We start from the raw sequence: 19,818 nt of genomic DNA, 5'->3' as shown, positions 1-19,818 counted from the left end.
TAACACCTACTATTGTACCAGCTTCTACCTTGAGAACATTTTGGGTCCCGTTTTTCAATGGTGCAACTCCTTTACTCTATCAGAATTACACCAGGGATAGAGTTGGTTCAAAATCTGTTGGGCTGAGTAAAATGGGTGCAGTTTTCTCTTCTCCACTTAGCAAGAATAGGCACTGATTGCCAAACAAAACTTTTTCAGAGGCTCCATACAAATTTACTAAAGAACAAAGCCAGCATTCTCCACTTTCAGCTAGCTGAGAATCATCTTGTTGTTTTTTGACCTGTTCAAAAGCAAAGTGCGTCACAAGTCAGATTGGCACTTTTGTAACACAGTCAATAAGTAACACTCATTTCCACATCGTTAATTTTAACAGCCTATTGCTGAAACTTTCTTTCATGAAAGGAATCAAAGCTCTTTTGCAATATCTCTGTATTCTTTGTATTCTTCCAGTCTTGCAAACTAGTTTCCCATCTCTTTCCTGAAACAGAGAAGACTGTTTGTTTTATAGGACCCTGATTTAGCACCTCCAGAAATGCCCTGGGGCCTAAAAATATATTCCTTCTGTGGGAGTAGATTTGTCTTTTGGAATCTAGCAAGCAAAGTATCTATTTCACTCATCTTTAAGGAAGAAAGCGGTGGTATTAAAGTGGTATCACTGCATCAAGCACCTGCTTGTTGCCACTGTACAAAGAGAAATAGTTTCATTTTTGTCCTTTTCATCTTATCTGTGTGAATGAAGCTATGAAAATATTGTGCTGATACATTCGTTAATGCTGTTACTGTCTACAACTTTCTCTTTCTGCTCGTGCTCCCCTCTTAGCCACCAAAGTGATGTTCCATGTAAGGGGACAATTTGTGCTACTCCACTTTTAAGGGACAACTGTGGTACAAAGCACTACCACACTAGAGGAGGATGGCGAACATTTGCCACCCCCGTCTTGAACAAAATGCTCTTTTTGGAAACAATATTCGAGAGGGGAATGATGAAATTAGCAGGCTGAATGCAGTAAGGCAACTAGCAGTAGGAAAGATGAGCAGAGCAGACACATGGTTCTGTGTAGTCCAGCATTTTGTATTAAAGGTGAGACAGTAGAGCCTGTGACCTCTTTTACTGCTTGAGAAGTGTAAGGCTGTTTTATTATGGTTTTTTCCATCTTAGAAGTATCAGGCCTGGTCATTCCTTGTTTTGTTAGGGGACTTTTTAGAGGACCAGAGAAGTGAAGTGGGCTTTCTCAGCCCTGAGTTGAGGAGGAGGAGGTGTTTCACACTTTAACAAAGAGCTTCTCTTCCAACTGTTTTTTTCCTCATATTTGAATTAAAAAGGGTAAACAAAACCCCAATAAACAAGAGTTTGAAACAATCTGAATAAAAATCTATTTCCATCTCAATTGCTCAGGTTTTGCTGTCTGCATGTTATCTTCCTACTGGTTCTGAAGACTAGTGAGACCTAGACTTCCGATGTAAAGAAAGAAGTAAAGTTAAAACCTTAGGCCTTCTTTAGGCACCATAAAGAAACAAACAAAAAGAACACAAAGTCTGATTTTTGTTTTTTTCAGATGGCCATTAAGGGTATACCTTCACTGCACAGTTAACTGGATGCTTGGCACCCAAGTTAGTTTAGCCCAGGTGGGAGCATTCTCACAGCAAAGCCCTACCCGTGTTATTGGATCCCCGTTTTCCGCTTATCCATGGGGCATATCCTGTTTTTCTTTGTGCTGGGGCTTCCACAACTAATTGTGGGAAGACACTGGAAGACTTTCAGCATTTGAGTGACTTTTGCCTGTGTCCCCACTTCAACGAGGGCATTTTGCAGTCCTAGTTAAAATGGAGTTTGAGCTCTGACCCACCCCAATAGCCACATAAATTAGCCCAGGCTTAAAGCACCTCCAAATCCAGCTTCGGAGGTTTTTCTGTGTGGTAGGAAGGGGGAGAGTTTGGGCTAAAACTCAGGCAGGAGCCTGGGTTAACTCTGAAGTAAAGACGTACTCTCAGTGGGTTTCTCCATAAAAGGTGGCTTTTGTTTTCTACAGGAACCTTGGCTTAGAACTTCCTCTAGTGTTGTAAAACCTGAATGGTGCTAGGCCAGATTTCACATTTACTAGAAGCAGTGCTGAGTCAGTGTTGTTTTAAGAACTTAGCTTTCTGCAAGATGATCTCCGCAGTCATAGGAAAGTTATACTGTATTGTGACATTTTGGGGTTCACAGCAGACCAGCAAGGGGTTGTCATTGCCTGTCCTGTAACTCTGGGTGCCTTCAATGCTATACTGCTGTGGCTAACAGCCCTGATGCCAACTGCCAATATTACAAGTATGCAGGTCCCATGCTGGCTTCACCACCTAGTTACTTTGTGCAGAGTGACCCCAACATCCCCCCAGTCCCGAATTTCCCCCGAACTGTCTACCTCTGTAGTGTCCAGCTCTCTCCTGGACTGCTCACAGAAGTTGTTAGTCAATATGCTGCAGCTTATTAATTTAACTGGTGTTTGACAAGCACTCTTATTTCAATCACACAACTGAATTGGTTTATAGTAAAAGTGAAACAAGTTTATTAAACAAAAAGTCATAGATTTGAGTGATACCAAGTATAAGGAAAGAGTTATAAGCAAACAAAAGTAAAAATATGCTTTTAAGACTAAAACTTAATTTCAGCAAGTTACAGTCTTTGCCTAAGTAGGTTTCTTATATAAACTTAGTTCCCAGAAACGTCAACCCCCTTGGTTGAAGGACCCACTGTCCTTTGGTTTCAAGAGCTCCAGCCCCTTGAATCCCTCAAGTGGTAACTCAAACATCTTTTCCCCCCCCCCCCACTTATATCACCCAAAATTCATTGTCTGTTTCCAAAGCCTGGAAGGCTTCCTGCTGTTCTTCCCTTCTTGTGGACTTCCCCTCCCTCTGCTGATTTGTATGTAAATAGGGCTCCCGTTGGTTTTATTCCACATTGCTTAACTTACAGTAGAGAAATGTAGATAGTTACCTTCCCTTCTGTCTGGGAGAAAATCATTTTCTCTCTGTGTTTAGTCACAGACTTTAAAGCATAACATCATGGAGTATCCATAATTCCTCACATTGTGTAAATACATACATTTCACAATGACATCGATCACAAGTGTGTCACAGGCTGTCAGAAGAGACCTTACTCGATATGCTTTTATAATACAGTACTGTTGTATACAATCAGTGAATTCAATTGCTTATCATTTAAGGTACAGATCCCCTCTTTATAGACCAGTAAACCTTTGAAATGCATATTCAGATGAAGTTCCTTTTCTCCTGCTGGGGAGAAACACCATGTGGTCTGGCAAAGACTTAATGCTGGTTCCTTCCCATGTTAGGTTGATGGTTTTGTTTACCGTTTATGTAAATGCATTTCCAATGACTCTCAATTTACCCTGAAGACACATGCAAGCAGGCAGAACCACATTCTAGGTGGGGTGGGATGCCTTTTAAAAACATAATGTCAGCATGTTTTGCCTATGTTACCTATTCGTATACCACACAAGAATATTACCGGTCAGTGAGTTGTGTGTTTTCCAATGGTACATTACATGCCACCTTTCGATGACAACTGTGTTAGATATATTGAGTATGTGAGGCCTGACAAGTTGCTGACACAGAGTAGTGAACCACCAATGGGCCTCTGGGTCACAAGTATAAAGCCATGGTTATAAGTAGAAATTAATCCACTACACCCCACACATTTTTTTATACTTGTTCTTTAAGGCCGGCTGTAGACACAGACCTCGAGATGGGGAAGAAGGGGAACTTTTCCACTAGTAGCAATTGGTAAGCAATTCAGGGTAAAGCACCTGAATAATTGGATGATATTTTGTGCAGAATTACTGAAGTGAGGTGTGAGAGAGAATGCAATGCTTTAAAGTTAGAAGAGGGCTGATAAATGAATGGAGATCTTTAATGTAACTTTTGTGTGGATATTTCAAGTTGTATTTCTTAAATGTTTGTTATGCTAATAAACTCTGTCCATAGCCTGATTGTTTCTGTCTACATCCAGTATGCTGATCAGCAAATAATGCATAAACGGATTGTAAATTAAGCTTTCAGGTCAAAGGTTTCATCTGTGGGTATCAGTATTATGTGCAAAAATATTGTTTATACAATACTTATCTGATTACAGTGCCTTGCATTGATGCAACTTTTGACACTATTATTATTCATTAATAAATCTCTCTGTACTGTACTAATGCAAACCTCCACTAATGATTCAAACATGTCCACCAATTTACACATTATACCTAGTGCTTTTTGCACAAATTGCCAAAAGGAAGTCAATAATCCTTTTAGTCTGACAGTTTGTATATTAAAAGTTGACTTGTTGGTCCAGACCAGTGAAAAGTATTACATTCCCTCGCCTGTCTACTCCCCCTCCCGCCCCTACAAGCACCAATATGGCTACACTTTCCACATAAATTAACAATTGCCTTAATCAAAGATGCAGAGAGGAACCAGACGTCACGCTTAATCTAACTAAGGTTTAAAAATACAAAAGCAGAAGCCTATACGCAGCTCACAATGACTGCTATCCAGAAACTTGCATATGCATGCTCCTTTTCCTTTTTTAAAATAAATCCCAAGCCTTCTCAAACTGGAAGACCGCTAAAGAAAGAAACATGAAACCTTTGAGGCATTTTTTCTCTTTAAAAGTTTTATTTTAGGTACTTGTTCTATAATCTATACCAGGCCTATTCAATATTTTATCTTGCCTGCATATATGGTAGTGGAAGATGGAGAATAGGTTTGATAATGCTGGTCCTTCAAAAATACCCAAATCTGTTGTAGTACAAACACATCTTCGTGTCTTATACTTATTTCTCTGCTTCAAAAGTTGTGATTCTAGTCATTTACTCTACCTGAAATACAAAGTGAAAAGGGAGTAAAGATGGGTTGTACAATACAAGAACAGAAAAAAAGTAACACCTGAAATGGGGGAATGGATGTAAAAAGCATTAGAAGTCTGTTGGACTGGCACATCTTTGGTAGAGTGAGTCATGGAGTCAGGGAGATCTGAAACTGGTCTTCTCTAACAAGAGTTTTAAATCTTTATTATTTAAAACTTTGTGGACACATGTAAATTGTTTTTGTTAATTTGGTAAGGGATTAATTGTTGCTGAATTGAGATAGATCAATCCAAGGCACTCAAACCAATTTAAGATTGTCCACAACAGAGATTTACACCACTGTAACAAAATCTATTTTAAAATAAGACTTGAAATCAGTACAAATTCTATTTGTAGACTAGCCTTGAGTTACAGGAAAATAAGAATTGTTAGTAAATGAAGACAAAAAAGATTGGAAACAATATGAAGTATGGCAGGTAGAGGAGATAACAGGCACCAATCTGACAAGATAAACACGAGTAAATCTAAAAGGCTAGATCATACCATTCTGCAAGTGAAAGGTGTGGGGATTCTATTTTTTAGACTGAACCTAATCTCATAATTGGAAATAAGGTCTTTGTGCCTAAGGCACTATCCAAACATGCAAGTTGCATCAGTTTAACTAAAATCCATTTAAAAACTGATGTAATTAAGCTGGTGTAAATGCATGGTGTAGATGCAAACTCATCAGTTTCAGACTGATTATATTGATATAGCATGTGCCTGTAAATTTCCTGATGCAAGCTAAATCAATATAAACCAGGTTTAAATCAAATGCAGTGTTGCCACAGAGCTTTGCACCATTTAATTACAGCAGTTTAAAATTGCCTGTTCAGTTAAACTGGCACTATGGGTGCGGAGACCAGGCCAGAGTTGAAACGCTGCTGGGGCAGTATTCAGGGCTGCTACCCCTCTGTATTTCTTCTGTGGATAAAGAGAGGATTGCAGGTTTCAGAACTTACATTTACCACCTCTCCCAAGCATTCCATTCATTTCCCTCCCACCCCCATTTTAAGGGCTTCTTCAAAGGCAATCATATTTATCTGAAAATATTTTTACCTGCCAGTTGACCAAGTCTGCATAGCCTTGCACTGAACTTTTCAGTTTGGGGTGTAACGTGATGATAAACCAAAACGGGGTGGGGGACATGGAACCATTGGCATCTGGTTAGCAGCTTCTGTAATTGCCTATAGTTTAAAGAACTGGCTGATGGCAGCCACTAAAGCAGGGGTAGGCAACATATGGCACGGGTGCTGAAGGCAGCACGCGAGCTGATTTTCAGCGGCACTCACGCTGCCCGGGTCCTGGCCACCCATCTGGGGCTCTGCATTTTAATTAATTTTAAATGAAGCTTCTTAAACATTTAAAAAACCTTATTTACTTTACATACAACAATAGTTTAGTTATTTATTATAGACCTTATAGAAAAAGACCTTATAAAATGTTAAAATGTATTACTGGCATGCAAAGCCTTAAATCAGAGTGAATAAATGAAGACTCGGCACAGCACTTCTGAAAGGTTGCTGACCCCTGCACTAAAGCCTTCCAAACAATCCTCCCAATGCACTTTAAAATAGTTGGTGAATACTCTGAATGACTTATCTCCCAGAGAGAGAGAGAGAGAGAGAATAAATAAGAATGATGGACCACAGGGACCCTGTGTGGGGAATAGACAAACCCACAAAATGCCTGGCTGGGGAAGACTAGGGGACCCTGGCCTGTGGGGAAGGAGACATAAGCACCCAGAGTCCTTGGTGTCAGAGGGAAGAGGTGGAATGCAGAACTCCTGGCATGGGGGCAGGTTTATAGGGAGTCTCTGAAATAGAGTGGGATGGGAAGGTGGCAACAGAGAGAGCTTGAAGGGGAATGGAAAATTACAAGGAACCCATGTTGTGTGCTGAGAGTTCTGCCAACAGAAGAAACAAATTATATGACCCTCTACTGTTACAAGTAACACCTAAGATTCTTTCAACTCAGCTATGTCTACACTGCAATTAAACACTTATTGTTGGCCCCGGTCAGCTGACTAGGCTGGGGCTGTAAAATCGTGGTGTAGACATTTGGGCTCGGTCTGGAAAATGTCTACACCCCAATTCTATAACCCCACGAGCCTGAGTCAGCTGACGGGGGTCAGCTGTGGGTGCTTAATTGCAGTGTAGACATACCTTGTGAGACTAGAGGGGGACAAAAGTCCTTTCCAGTTTGGTTACTTTTTGTATTTGATAACATTGTGTATATAGTCAGTTTCATTGTTTCCTCCTATATATCCAGTGAGTTTTCCCTGTCTGCGTGGATCTTTCATACAGACACTGGAGAGGAAACCAGCATTTTTTTTAAGTGATTGAAAAATCACAAGCATTGGTGGGTGACTCAGACAGATAGAAGACCTATTGAAATTTGCTTTCAAATTTGCTTTCAAATTGTTACCTTTAATTTTTAAAGTGTTTTTGGAAGCTTGACACCTTCCCCACAAAAATGAACTGTTCTCTCCCCGCCTTCCCCTAAAATCAGTTACTACACCTGGTACAGCGATTGTTTGTAATGATTATTTACATAGCAAACATAACAAATAAAAGGATTTGATGACTAATGAAAGAATGAGGACAGGTGTATATATTCCACATATAGGCAGTGTTATATAGGAAACGGCCATTTGGAGGTCACATGTCATGCCAAAAACACTGAAGGCCTGGCTATGCTGTAGAGATGTAGGTACACCAGTGCACATTTTTAAACACTTTCCCAATGTTGAGGGGGCCTGAGAGAACAGAGAAGGAATGACTGGGAGAGAAATGGATATCACACAGACTTAAAACATACACTTATTTTATAGTGTCCTGCATACCGACCATCCACAATACTAGCAGTACAAAACAGTGGCTAGTGTGTTTTGTTTCCTATATTACAGCAGATGGTTATGTAACTAAGACATGGCTTTGCTGGACTACATTTAAGACAGTCGTCCATAAGACTCAGCCCGTGTCTGTGCTATGCACTCTACAGCGTCACAGCTAGAGCACTGTAGCTATGCCACTGGTGCTGTAGATGCTTCCTACAGCAACAGAAGAGATTTCCCCCCCACCTTTCCCCTAGATAATCCACCTCCAGTGGCAGCACCTAGAGTGATAGAAGCATTACACCAGAGGTTAGGTTGTCAGCATGGCACTAAGGCATGTGAATTTTTCACATTGACATAACTATGTTGCTCAGCAATCTAAATTTGAAGTTTAGACAGGTGCAGGGGGAAGAACAAAAAAGGTATAAACAAAGGAGAAAAGTCTTCTAATAGAGTTTGAAATAAAATGGAGAGGCTGAGGTTTACAGGTTCAGGAAGGTACTTCTTAGGGGTGTCTGTACTACAAGCACTATAGCGGCACGGCTGCAACTAATGCTGCTATAGTGTGGACACTTCCTACAGCAATGGACAGGATTATTATCTTTGCTGTAAATCTATCCTAGTGGCGGAAGCTAGGTTGATGGAAAAATTCTTCCATTGACTTTGCTGCATGTAGACTGGGGTTAGTTTGACCTAACTGTGTCACAGGGCATGAAATTTTTCACAGCCCTGAGCGATGTAGCTAGGTCAATGTAAGTTTTCGGTACAGATCAGGTCTTAATCTACACTACAGGGTTGTGCTGGTGTAGCTACATCAGCATACCTAGCCAGTGTAGATGTGCCTTTAGTGGCAGGAACTTCAGAGAAGGCTCTTGCACCTATCTTGACAATATGGAAAAAGGAATTTGATTTTTTTATCACCAGATTTTTAGTATTTTTCCTAAAGTCTCTGCTTACATGAGACTTTCACCTTTCATTTTCAAATAAAAATATGTTTCTAGCTATCATGGTTGCACCCGAAAGCTTCAAACATGTGATGACAACACAAAATGTGTTTTATATTTAAAAAAAAAACTCATATTTTGGGGGCCTGTCTTTGTGGTTTTTGAATGCTTGGGATTGGCAATACTGGGGGATGTTCTAGAGAAGGCTGGGATTAAGACTGGAGCAAATTCATCATTTTTTAAAAAAAAGGCACTTTTGAACTGGCACCCAAGATTCATGGGATTATTTGCAGATGGCGCTGTTGTGGTCAGGCTTCTTGCTGGACTCTTGAAGGAGCAAGGGTGAGGATGTTCCCATACTTGGAAAGGTATCAAAGTAGCTATTCCAGAATGTATATTTAATGGCCCTGTATGGAGACTTATTCTGGAATAGCTATTTTTGGGATATTTCCAACTGAAGAGAAATCCTTGGGGTGCGGGGGGAAATGCTGCTAATGAAAGCACAAAGGTGGATTTATGCAGAAGGGGAAGAGAGGCACTAGGGTACACACACACTAAGGTTGCCTTTTTCACCACAGCTGCAATCTCACCGAGGTGGGAGAACACAGGATACCTTATCTACCTCTGAAGTGAGACTGCTTCCTGCATTGAGCAGTTGATGCAGCATAATAGGATATAAAGGTTAATTATCAGAAAAGATTATGGGCCTTGTCACAGCATTCCCAAAGGATCTGGGCAGGTCATAAACATACATCTGCTTGAATCATCAGGGACTCTTGGTTATTGATTTTTTCATTCTTCAGATTTCAGAAAGGAGTTAACCTAAGGGTCAGTCTAGCTTGGCTACCCCTCTGGACATGCTGGACCCCGGCATTAAGTACACACGCTTTAATCCTGGCCATACTCTAGCGAAGGCTCCATTAGGAGCTGCGATATGCCTCACTCCACCTGATATCTTGCAAACGCCGCTACGGCGCATGCTTCGGCTAGCCCTGTAATGTTTTTTTAAGAGCTGTGGCGATGGGTATGGGCTTGTTATGTGTGAGTGAGCATGAGAGATGGGACGGGGAATGCCAGTGAGCAGGGGCATGCAGTAAATATGCATGGCTGGCTAGTGCATCCTTCGGGCAGCAGCGAAAGTTCGCATTTTATAGCCTACCTTTGTTTCAGAAAAGCAATTAACTGTACCCACCCCACCCCCTTCCACTATCAGCGCCCAGAGCCTGTGACACCACCAGCCAGAGGCCACCGGGAGCGGTACGCTTTGAGCTTCCCCCCCCCTGCGCGGCGATCAGCCTGTCTCTGCAGCCAGCCGGCGCGGTGCAGACGTAAACAATTCCTACCCCCCCTCCCGCTCCGTCTGGGCAGCTTTGCAGACGAGGCGGCTGCAAACTTTACGGGCGGCGCGCGAGGCGCAGCCTGCGGAGCGGGGCTGGTTTCCCCGGGGGAGCCCGGGCGCCGGTGGAGCGGGCACGCGCGGCGCTGCCGGCTGCGCGCGGAGGTTGGCGGGTTCCGCGGCAGCCGGCGGAGAGGCGCGGGCGGGCGGGCAGCGGCTGACAATGGCAGGGGCGCTCGTGCCGCCGGCGGAACCTCCTGGCCGCACGCCGCCAGCCGCGGGCTTTCTCTCGCTCTCTTGTCGCGCAGGAAGTGCCCGGCGGTGTGCAAGGCTGGCCGGCAGGAGGGCGTGACTCTGCGCTGCTGGACTCCCGGCCCCCCGCGCCCGGAGCCCGCCGCAGCCCGAGCTGGGGCCAGCTGAAGCAGGACAGGCGAAGGAAGGAGGAGCGCAGCCGGATCAGGTACAGAGACGGGGCTGGGGGGAGGGAGAAGCAGCCGGTCCCCCCCGCCCCCGGCAGTCCCCTTTGCTGCCATTCACGTATTGCTCGACAGCGGGGGGGTCCATAACCTGGACCATAGCGCCTGCCTTGTACAACTCCTCCGGCGCGCGGTGGAAATGGGCACCTTGTTTTCCCGGCTCAGGACTTCGCACTGAGCATGCTTCTTCCAGCCTGTGATCGCCGGCGGCGGCGGCTGCAGCTTCAAGCCCTTTGTTCCTGCAGCCTCCTCACTGATCTTATTACGGCCGGGGAAGCGGCTAGGGAGCCTTCGAGACAATGGGGGTGCCGGCGAGTTCCCGGAGCGTGAGAGAGCCGCTGTGCTCCGGAGGGAAGAGATACTTAAATGTTACTCTCTTCAGTTTTCAGATGAATAAGCACGGAGTGAGCACGGGGCTGTCGTTTTTCTCAGGCAGCGATCTGAGATAGGGCCGAGCTAGCTGACCTCCGCTGCCTGTGTGGAAGCAGTAAGTTACCTTTAGTCTTACCCAGGCAGACCTGACTGTATTTGCTTTTATCGGTTGACAATCGGAATTACGATACCTGGGAGTCAAAGCTGCTGATCCAGACTTCTCTGGATTAAGCCATTGGGTGATTGATGCTCCTTGAACATGCCCTATTGTGAGCTGTTCTTGTGATGAGCAAGATGCATAACAAGCAGCACAGGCCTTTAGGCTTTGCTGTCATCTCCCTTCCACCTGCAGACTCCCAAACAGACCTCTGATTCCTTCAGCTGCAAGAGATGGGGTCCTGCTTCCCTATCTACATCTTGCCAAAGGCAAAAGCGACCACCTTCTCTCTAGAAATAAATTGGAAACAATGGCATTTGACAAGTTTGTTGTGCAGACCTTTGCTTTCCATTTTGAGGTTTAAAATTCAGCATCAGAATAATGATGATAATGTGTGAATTTTTTTTATTTTTTTTGGAAGGGAGTTATTCTGAGTGGTGGGAATACATCAGTAGGATTGTACTTAATCTCTCTATATAACAAGCACTGCTTAGAGTATAAACAAGACTGTTATTGCACAGAATAGCCAATAAAAGGGCATGTCAAATGTATGGAATCATTCTTTCTTCTTTATGAAAAGCACTATTTGGCGTTTGTTATACAGCAATGAAAATATACGTGGCAGCATGCCATGTGCTTGTTGGAGGCTATTGCAGTAAAGATGCTTGATTTATAATGAAATACATTTAATACATTTATACATTTAATAGAGCAAACAAATATAAGTACAAGGAAAGTCACATAACTGTGTGTATGTATTCTTTTTGCTGACCCATCACTCTTCCATAATACTGCTTGCTCTGTCTCCTAAATGATACTGAAGGAAATGTAACTAGCCAGGGGCATGGCCAGTGGCAGCGCCAGGAAGTAGCTTTGATGGATGAATGACACGGCTAGATTCTCGCTAGAGAGGATCAAGGGAGACTATGCCAGGTTGGGTAAGACGCTCAAGGAAATTGAGGCTCAGGTGATCTTCAGTGGGATTCTACCTGTCCCTAGGGAAGGGCGCCAAAGGGGTGAGAGGATCGTGACGATTAATAGTTGGCTGAGGGAGTGGTGTTACAAGGAGGGCTTTGGGATGTATGGGCACTGGGAGGCTTTTGGGGACAGACAACTGTTCTCAAGGGATGGGCTCCACCTAAGTAGGGAAGGAAGTAGACTTCTAGGAGGGAGGCTGGCTCATCTGATTAAAAGAGCTTTAAACTAGACACTGGGGGGAGACGGTCGGGAGAGGTCCTGGTGCTCTCCACGCCAAATTTATACATTGGGAGTGAGGACAACAAGATAACAGATATAGCCAGAGGGGGGCGGTTACGTGTAAGGAAGAGGGGGGGGGGGACGGATACTAGATCTACAAGTCATACTGGAAGTACTGTGTCCCTACCGAGTTGGGTGAAAAGAGTGAGAGGAGCCCAACAGGAAAAATTAGGATGTTTGTTCACCAATGCGAGAAGCTTAGGTAACAAAATGGAGGAACTGGAGCTCCTGGTCCGGGAATTGAAACCGGATATCGTAGGAATAACCGAAACATGGTGGAACGGTAGCCATGACTGGAGTACAGGTATGGAAGGGTATGTGCTGTTTAGGAAAGACCGATGCAAAGGTAAAGGTGGGGGAGTAGCATTGTATATCAATAATGAGGTGAAATGTAATGAGATAACTAGCAATGCAATGGATAATACAGAGTCTGTTTGGGCAATGGTCACATTGGGGAAGAAAACTACCAGAGCCTCACCTGGGATAATGATTGGGGTGTGCTATAGACCGCCAGGATCTAGCTTGGAGACGGATAGAGAGCTCTTTAATGTTTTTAAGGAGGTAAACACTAATAGGAACTGCTTGATCATGGGGGACTTTAACTTCCCGGATATAGATTGGGAAACAAATGCTAGTAATAATAATAGGGCTCAGCTTTTCCTAGACGTGATAGCTAATGAATTCCTTCATCAAGTGGTTGCTGAACCGACAAGGGGGGATGCCATTTTAGATTTGATTTTGGTGAGTAACGAGGACCTTGTTGAGGAAATTGTTGTAGGGGACAACCTTGGCTCGAGTGATCATGAGCTAATTCGTTTCCAAATAAATGGGAGGATAATCAATAGTGCATCTGAGACTAGGGTGTACGATTTAAAAAGGGCTAACTTTACTAAATTAAGGCGACTAGTTAGGGAAGTGGACTGGGCTAACATATTTAGGGATCTAAAGGCAGATGATGCCTGGGGTTACTTCAGGTTGAAGTTGCAGGAGTTGTCAGAGGCATGTATCCCGAGAAGGGGGAAACGGCTCGTAGGTAGCAGTTTTAGACCGAGCTGGATGAGCAAGCGTCTTAGAGGGGTCATTAAGAAAAAACAGAAAGCGTACCAGGAGTGGAAAATGGGAGGGATCAGCAAAGAAACCTACCTTATTGAGGTCAGAGGGTGTAGGGAAGCTGTGAGAAAGGCAAAGCGACGAGTGGAGATGGACCTAGCGAAGGGGATTAAAACCAATAGCAAACGGTTTTTTAGCCATATAAATAGGAAGAAAACCAAGAAAGAAGAAGTGGGACCGCTTAAAACTTTAAACGGAGTGGAGATTAGGGATAATCTTGGGATGGCACAATATCTGAACGAATAATTTGCCTCGGTCTTTAATGAGGCTAATGAAGGGCTAAGGAATAGTGATAGAGGGACCGATGGGAATGAAGATATGGGGGTAGACATTACGGTATCTGAGGTAGAAGCCAAACTTGAACAGCTTAACGGAAGTAAATCGGGGGGCCCGGATAATCTTCATCCTAGAATATTAAGGGAATTGGCGAGGGATATTGCTAGCCCGTTAGCGATAATCTTTAATAAATCTCTAAATTAGGGGATTGTACCGTCTGACTGGAGATTAGCTAATGTAGTTCCAATATTCAAGAAGGGGAAAAAAAGTGACCCGGGTAACTACAGGCCTGTTAGTTTAACATCTGTAGTATGCAAAGTCATGGAAAAAATCTTAAAAGAGAGAGTGGTTCCGGAGCATGAGGCCGATGGCAACTGGGATAGATTACAGCATGGATTTACGAAAGGTAGATCGTACAAACCAACCTGATCTCCTTTCTTTGAGAAAGTAACAGATTTTTTAGACAAGGGAAATGCGGTGGATCTAATATATCTGGATTTCAGTAAGGCGTTTGATACGGTACCGCATGAAGAATTACTGATTAAATTGGAAAAGATGGGGATCGAAATGAAAATCCAGAGGTGGATAAGGAGCTGGTTAAAGGGGAGACTGCAGAGGGTAGTATTGAAGGGGGAACTGTCCGGTTGGAGGGGGGTTACCAGTGGAGTTCCTCAAGGCTCGGTTTTGGGTCCGATTTTATTCAATCTATTTATTGCTGACCTGGGAACCAAGAGTAGGAGTGGGCTGATAAAGTTTGCGGATGACACCAAGTTGGGAGGTATTGCCAATTCGGAAGAGGATCGGGATATTCTCCAGGGAGATTTGGATGACCTTGTAAACTGGAGTATTAGTAACAGGATGAAATTCAATAGTGAGAAGTGTAAGGTTATGCATTTAGGGATGACTAACAAGAACTTTAGTTATAAGCTGGGGACGCACCAGTTGGAAGTAACAAGTAACGGAGGAGGAGAAGGACCTAGGAGTCCTGGTTGATCGTAGGATGACTATGAGTAGGCAATGTGATGTGGCCGTTAAAAAAGCTAATGCGGTCTTGGGATGCATTAGGCAAGGTATTTCTAGTAGGGATAAGGAGGTGCTAGTCCCGTTATATAAGGCGTTGGTGAGACCTCATTTGGAGTATTGTGTGCAGTTCTGGTCTCCCATGTTTAAGAAGGATGAATTCAAACTGGAACAGGTACAAAGAAGGGCCACTAGAATGATCCGAGGAATGGAAGGCCTGTCGTATGAAAGGAGACTTGAGGAGCTCGGTTTGTTTTCCTTAAACAAAAGAAGGATAAGAGGAGATATGATTACACTCTTTAAATATATCAGAGGGATAAATACCAGGGAAGGAGAGGAATTATTTCAGCTCAGTGCTAATGTGGACACGAGGACAAACGGATATAAATTGTCAGTCAGGAAATTCAGGCTTGAAATTAGACGAAGGTTTCTAACCATCAGGGGAGTGCAATACTGGAACAGCCTACCGAGGGAAACAGTGGGGGCGAAGGACCTCCATGACTTTAAGATTAAGCTAGATAAGTTTATGGAGTAGATGGTAAGATAGGATAACGGGCTTAGTCAATAGGTCAATTAAGTGCCACACTGGTAAATAGTACAATAAGGGTATGGCTGGAGAGTCTTGCCCGCATGCTCGGGGTTCAGCTGACCGCCATATTTGGGGTCGGGAAGGAATTTTCCTCCAGGGAAGATTGGCAATGGCCCTGGAGGTTTTTCGCCTTCCTCCGAAGCATGGGGCAGGGGTCGCTTGCTAAGGAGTGGGTGGATCGGCTTATGTGGCCTGCATCTTGCAGGAGGTCAGACTAGATGATCATAATGGTCCCTTCTGATCTTGAATTCTATGAGTCTATGATTCTATGACATAGGCTTGGTGTACACTACCAATTTATGCTGGTATAATTACATTGCTCGGGAATGTGGAAAATCCACACCTCTGAGCGATGTAGTTATACCAACCTAACTCCTGGTGTAGGCAGTGCTATGGCAATGGGAGGGCTTCTCCCATCTACAAAGTTTACTGCCTCTTGGGAGGTGGAATATCTATGCCGTAGCATCTTCACTAAGCACTACAGCATCGCTGTAAGTGTAGACAAGCCCGTAGTACCTTTTTGTCTTTTGTCATACCTTTGTTTGATAGGAGTTGTAACCTTTTCACTAAACTGACTCCTTGATACCTGGGTGTCCATGTGCTAAATGTTCTATCAGGGCACCTCATGATCGTGTCAGTACATGTAAAGTGTTGTGCAATGATTTAGATATGATCTAAATACTCATGGGGCATGTAAGTGAGATGAGAATGTGATTGGCATGAAGATGCAATTTGTTGCTGGTGTAACCATGCTCTACAGCGAGATACAAGTGGAATGATATAGTGCAGGAAAAGAAGGGCACTTTTGGGGTAGGTGTAGATGAGTGAGTTGGCATATAAAAGGAGACAGGTAGTATGTAGGGGATGTGTATTAAAGATTACATCTCAGGCTTTTGGTAGTGACGTAAGGGCAATTCAGTAATATTGTAGGATCTCAAATGTTTGAATATAGGAGGAGCCTAGAGTATTAAAGAGCATTATTAAAATAAATAGAGGTATGCCCTCACTTCCTTGCCCCCAACTTAATTCTGCCATAAAGTTGCTTTCTGGCTGTTTGCAGCATCTTAGACACCCAGGTTTGCAGCACAGCTTAGACACTCAGGTGTGCCTGAGTTTATGTTGGAACATTTGTCTCAGTAGCTTTTAAAACCAAAGAACGTGATACCAGCCTGACTTTCAGAACTACTGAAAACCTTCAGATCCTGTTGACTTTAGGTGGAGTTGTAAGTGCTTAGTACTCTTGAAAATGAGTTGCATAGTATCTGATTTTTGTTGTTGTTGTTGTTGTTGTTTTTTTCAAGCAAGATGGCTACATGCTTGAGATACCTACAGCAGAGACAACTATGACTCCCTGGGTGTGCTAGCTGTTCATGGTAGTGACTAGTGACATGGTCATGTATCCTTTAGTTGCAGAAAGTCCTTTTTCCTGCTGTCTTTGGTGTGTGTGATGTCAATAGGGCCCTTCCCCCAACTCACAGTATACACAAGTTCTGCACCTAGACTAAACATCAGGGAATGGGACTTATACTTGACATGTTCATGCATGTCTAATTGACACATGGATGATGCAGTTCAGTGGTAGTTTGGATGCCAGAATCTGAATCAAGACTCTGTTGTCAAATTGTAAGTACAAGTTATAACTCTTAGCACACTTTCATTTGAAAGCTATTTAAATATTGAAGAGTGATTTTATGCTTGGTCAGAATTATTTTATTCTTTATGCTAACAGGGAAAATTTACAGCACAACCTTCCAGGAACATAATGTTACTGGGAGGCTAAGGAAAATTGAATGTATTAGCTGCATGGTGCCTGGCAGTTACAGATTTTCTAGTTTTAATTAAAACGGTTTAGAACAGGAATTAATTTGCTGTGGCTGTTTTTGTAAACTGAGAATTTGTACTTGCAAACAAAAGTTTCGCATTGCCAGAAAACTTTGTTAGGTTTATTTACGTAGTTGTGCAATAATGACAAACTGGCAGGATGATCCAACTTCTGAAGAAAAAAAAATTACAAAATAGCTGGATGTTCTCAATTATTTTTGACAGTTGTTGTCCCTTTAATTTAAAAAAATCACTTAGAATGGTGGCGGGCTATGGTGCTTTGGTTTAGTAGGGACTAGTATGCTTAGGTCCCAATCCTGCAAAGGCTGAGCCATGTACTTAATTTTATGCCCATGAAGAGACCCATGGGGATCAATGGGGCTACTAACATATTTAAAGTTAAATATGTGCATAAGTCTTGGCAGGATCAGGGCCTTAGTTTACAGCTAGGAATTGTACTTTCCTGCAGATTTTTAAGGCAAAATGTTTACTGTGTATATACTGTGGGGCCTATTCTCAATCACATTTTCTGGCCAGATGTTCCACAGCACTTTATCTGTTTACCTGATTTGAATTTATTTCAGACTAATTTGGATCCTACTTTATTCCAAAATTAGAATGACTTAATAACATTTGTTACCAGGCTAGTCTACACTAGAAACACTATAACAGAGCAGCTGCACCACTGTGGCATGTCTGGTGAAGGTGCTCTATGCTGATGGGAAAGAGCTCTGCCACCTCCACAAGAGGTGGTAGCTATGTTGGCAGGAGACACTCTCCTGATGACATAGCACTGTCCACGCCAGCGCTTAGGTCGGTGTAACTTATGTTACTCAGCGGGTGGCTTATTCACACCCCTGAGCGACACAAGTTTATCCAACATAAGTGGTAGTGTGTACAAGCTTGTAGCCTTTGCATTTTCAGTGAAATTTACAATTAAGGCCATGTCTACACTACCCCTTATGTCAGCAAAACTTACGTTGCTCGGGGTGGGAATAAGCAACCCCCCTTATGGACATAAGTTTTCCTGGCACAAGTGGTAGCGTGCCCAGTTGGTGGGAGAGCTCTCTCCTGTCGGCATAGAACAGCTACACAAGAGATCTTACAGCGCCACAGCTGCATAGGTACAGCTGTGCTGCTGAAAGCTGGCTAGTGTAGACATGGCCTGAAGCTAGGGTACATAACTCCAGTATGGTTAAGGAAAGGCAAGCTCCTGACTGGTATGCACTGAGAAGGCTTGATAGTTGAAGGAAATGGAGAATGCTCTGTTAGTGTAATTGGGGGAATATAAACCAATATTCTTTTGATTTAGTGACTGGCTTCCTGCCCCACAGGGAAGAGGTGGTGGCTTATTCACTTGGAAACGTCTCTCCAAATGAAGTGATAAACTAGAGTGTCTTTGTCACAGAGTTTGAGGGAAGCTAGAAGCTACAAGTAAAATAGCTGCATAATAGGATGAGGGGATTATTGTATCGTTACTAGAAACTATATGTCTATATGCAAGGCCTCACGTATTCCACATGCAAGCTGACCTAAATCCTGCAACTAGGCCCCCTAGTTTCTGCATCAGTTTGATGTGGCAGACTGGAAATTCTGAAGCAGATCTGGATAAATATTGGAGGTTTTTATTTAAATAAGGAAATAATGCAGCTAATGTGTTATACCTTTAATGAGTTTGTATTTTAATATGAAAGTTCATGTTATTTTGCCCTTACACAATCTATACTGAATATTGACAAGTCAATTCTGTGTTATAGAAGTTGTCACTGGGGAAGTGGGAGATTTTTGCTGCTGGGTAGAACACGTTTTGGTCATCTTGCACTGGATAAGGCTTGAGAGGTGGTTTGAGGGATAACTACATAAGCACATTTTGTTTGCTAAAAATGATCGGCCATGAAATAATCACTGATATTTAAATCATCACTGTTGGGTTTCAGGATTAACACCCCATTGAGATATATGGAGCAGTCATACTTATGAGGGTTTTTCAGGCCATCTGCAGGCATGGGAAGACTACACATGGCTGGTCTACACTGGGGGTTAAGTCAGCATAGCGACGTCTCTCAGGGCTGGTCTACACTAAGGGGAAAAATCGATATAAGATCGCCGCTTTCAGCAGTGAATAAACGTGGCTGAAGTCAGTATATCTTCTATCTTCCGATCGCCTCGCCGCCTCGCGGGGATGGCTCTCCCTCTCCGTCCCGCCACGCCCCCGCCACCCGCCCGGAGGGTGGGGAGATAGAAGCGGCGAGGGGATCGGATCGGATCGATGCGGATGCGATATATGATGATCGATATATATCCCTGAAAAAAATCGCGCCGCCGACACGTACGAGTAGTGCCTCAGGGTCGTGAAAAACCCACCCTCCTGAGAGATGTAGCTATGCCGACTTAACCCCCAGTGTAGACAGTGCTAGGTTGACGGAAGAATTCTTCCATCAACCTAGCTACCACCTCTTAGTGAAGTGGATTACCTACGCTGACAGGAGAACCCCTCCTGTTGGTGTAAGTGGTGTCTACACTGAAGCACAACAAAGGCACAACTTAGCGCTGCAGCAGCACTGCTGTAGCATTTTAAATGTAGACAACCTAAGTGTGGCCATAGCCACAGTGCTGAATGTGATAGAAGAATCCAAATAGAAACCAAAAAAGCAGTGTCAGTTTATACTCTGCTCACTACTGGGTCTGGTCTGTATACCAATTTTGTAGCAGTATTACTATATCAGTTAGGG

General features: G+C 43.4%; 1 protein-coding gene across 5 annotated transcripts in view; it reads left to right on the top strand.

Moving 5' to 3' along the window:
* LRRC8D (leucine rich repeat containing 8 VRAC subunit D) overlaps positions 1-19,818 on the top strand; it is a 78,654-nt gene that overhangs the window by 4,806 nt on the left and 54,030 nt on the right. The window contains exons 1-3 of one of the 5 annotated variants that reach the window (XM_039486242.1): positions 9,735-9,929; positions 10,317-10,468; positions 10,867-10,971. The exons of 1 other annotated variant lie outside the window; for it this stretch is intronic. The gene's annotated coding sequence lies outside the window, so the exon portion shown is untranslated. Of the gene's footprint in view, positions 1-9,734; positions 9,930-10,156; positions 10,174-10,316; positions 10,469-10,866; positions 10,972-19,818 lie in introns of those variants that run through there. 3 more of the 5 variants (XM_039486243.1, XM_039486240.1, XM_039486244.1) reach the window with 3 other exon arrangements.

This window comes from Mauremys reevesii, linkage group 8, assembly GCF_016161935.1.
Source record: "Mauremys reevesii isolate NIE-2019 linkage group 8, ASM1616193v1, whole genome shotgun sequence".
Classification (NCBI taxonomy): domain Eukaryota; kingdom Metazoa; phylum Chordata; order Testudines; family Geoemydidae; genus Mauremys; species Mauremys reevesii.
This window is presented reverse-complemented; position numbering and strand designations above follow the sequence as displayed.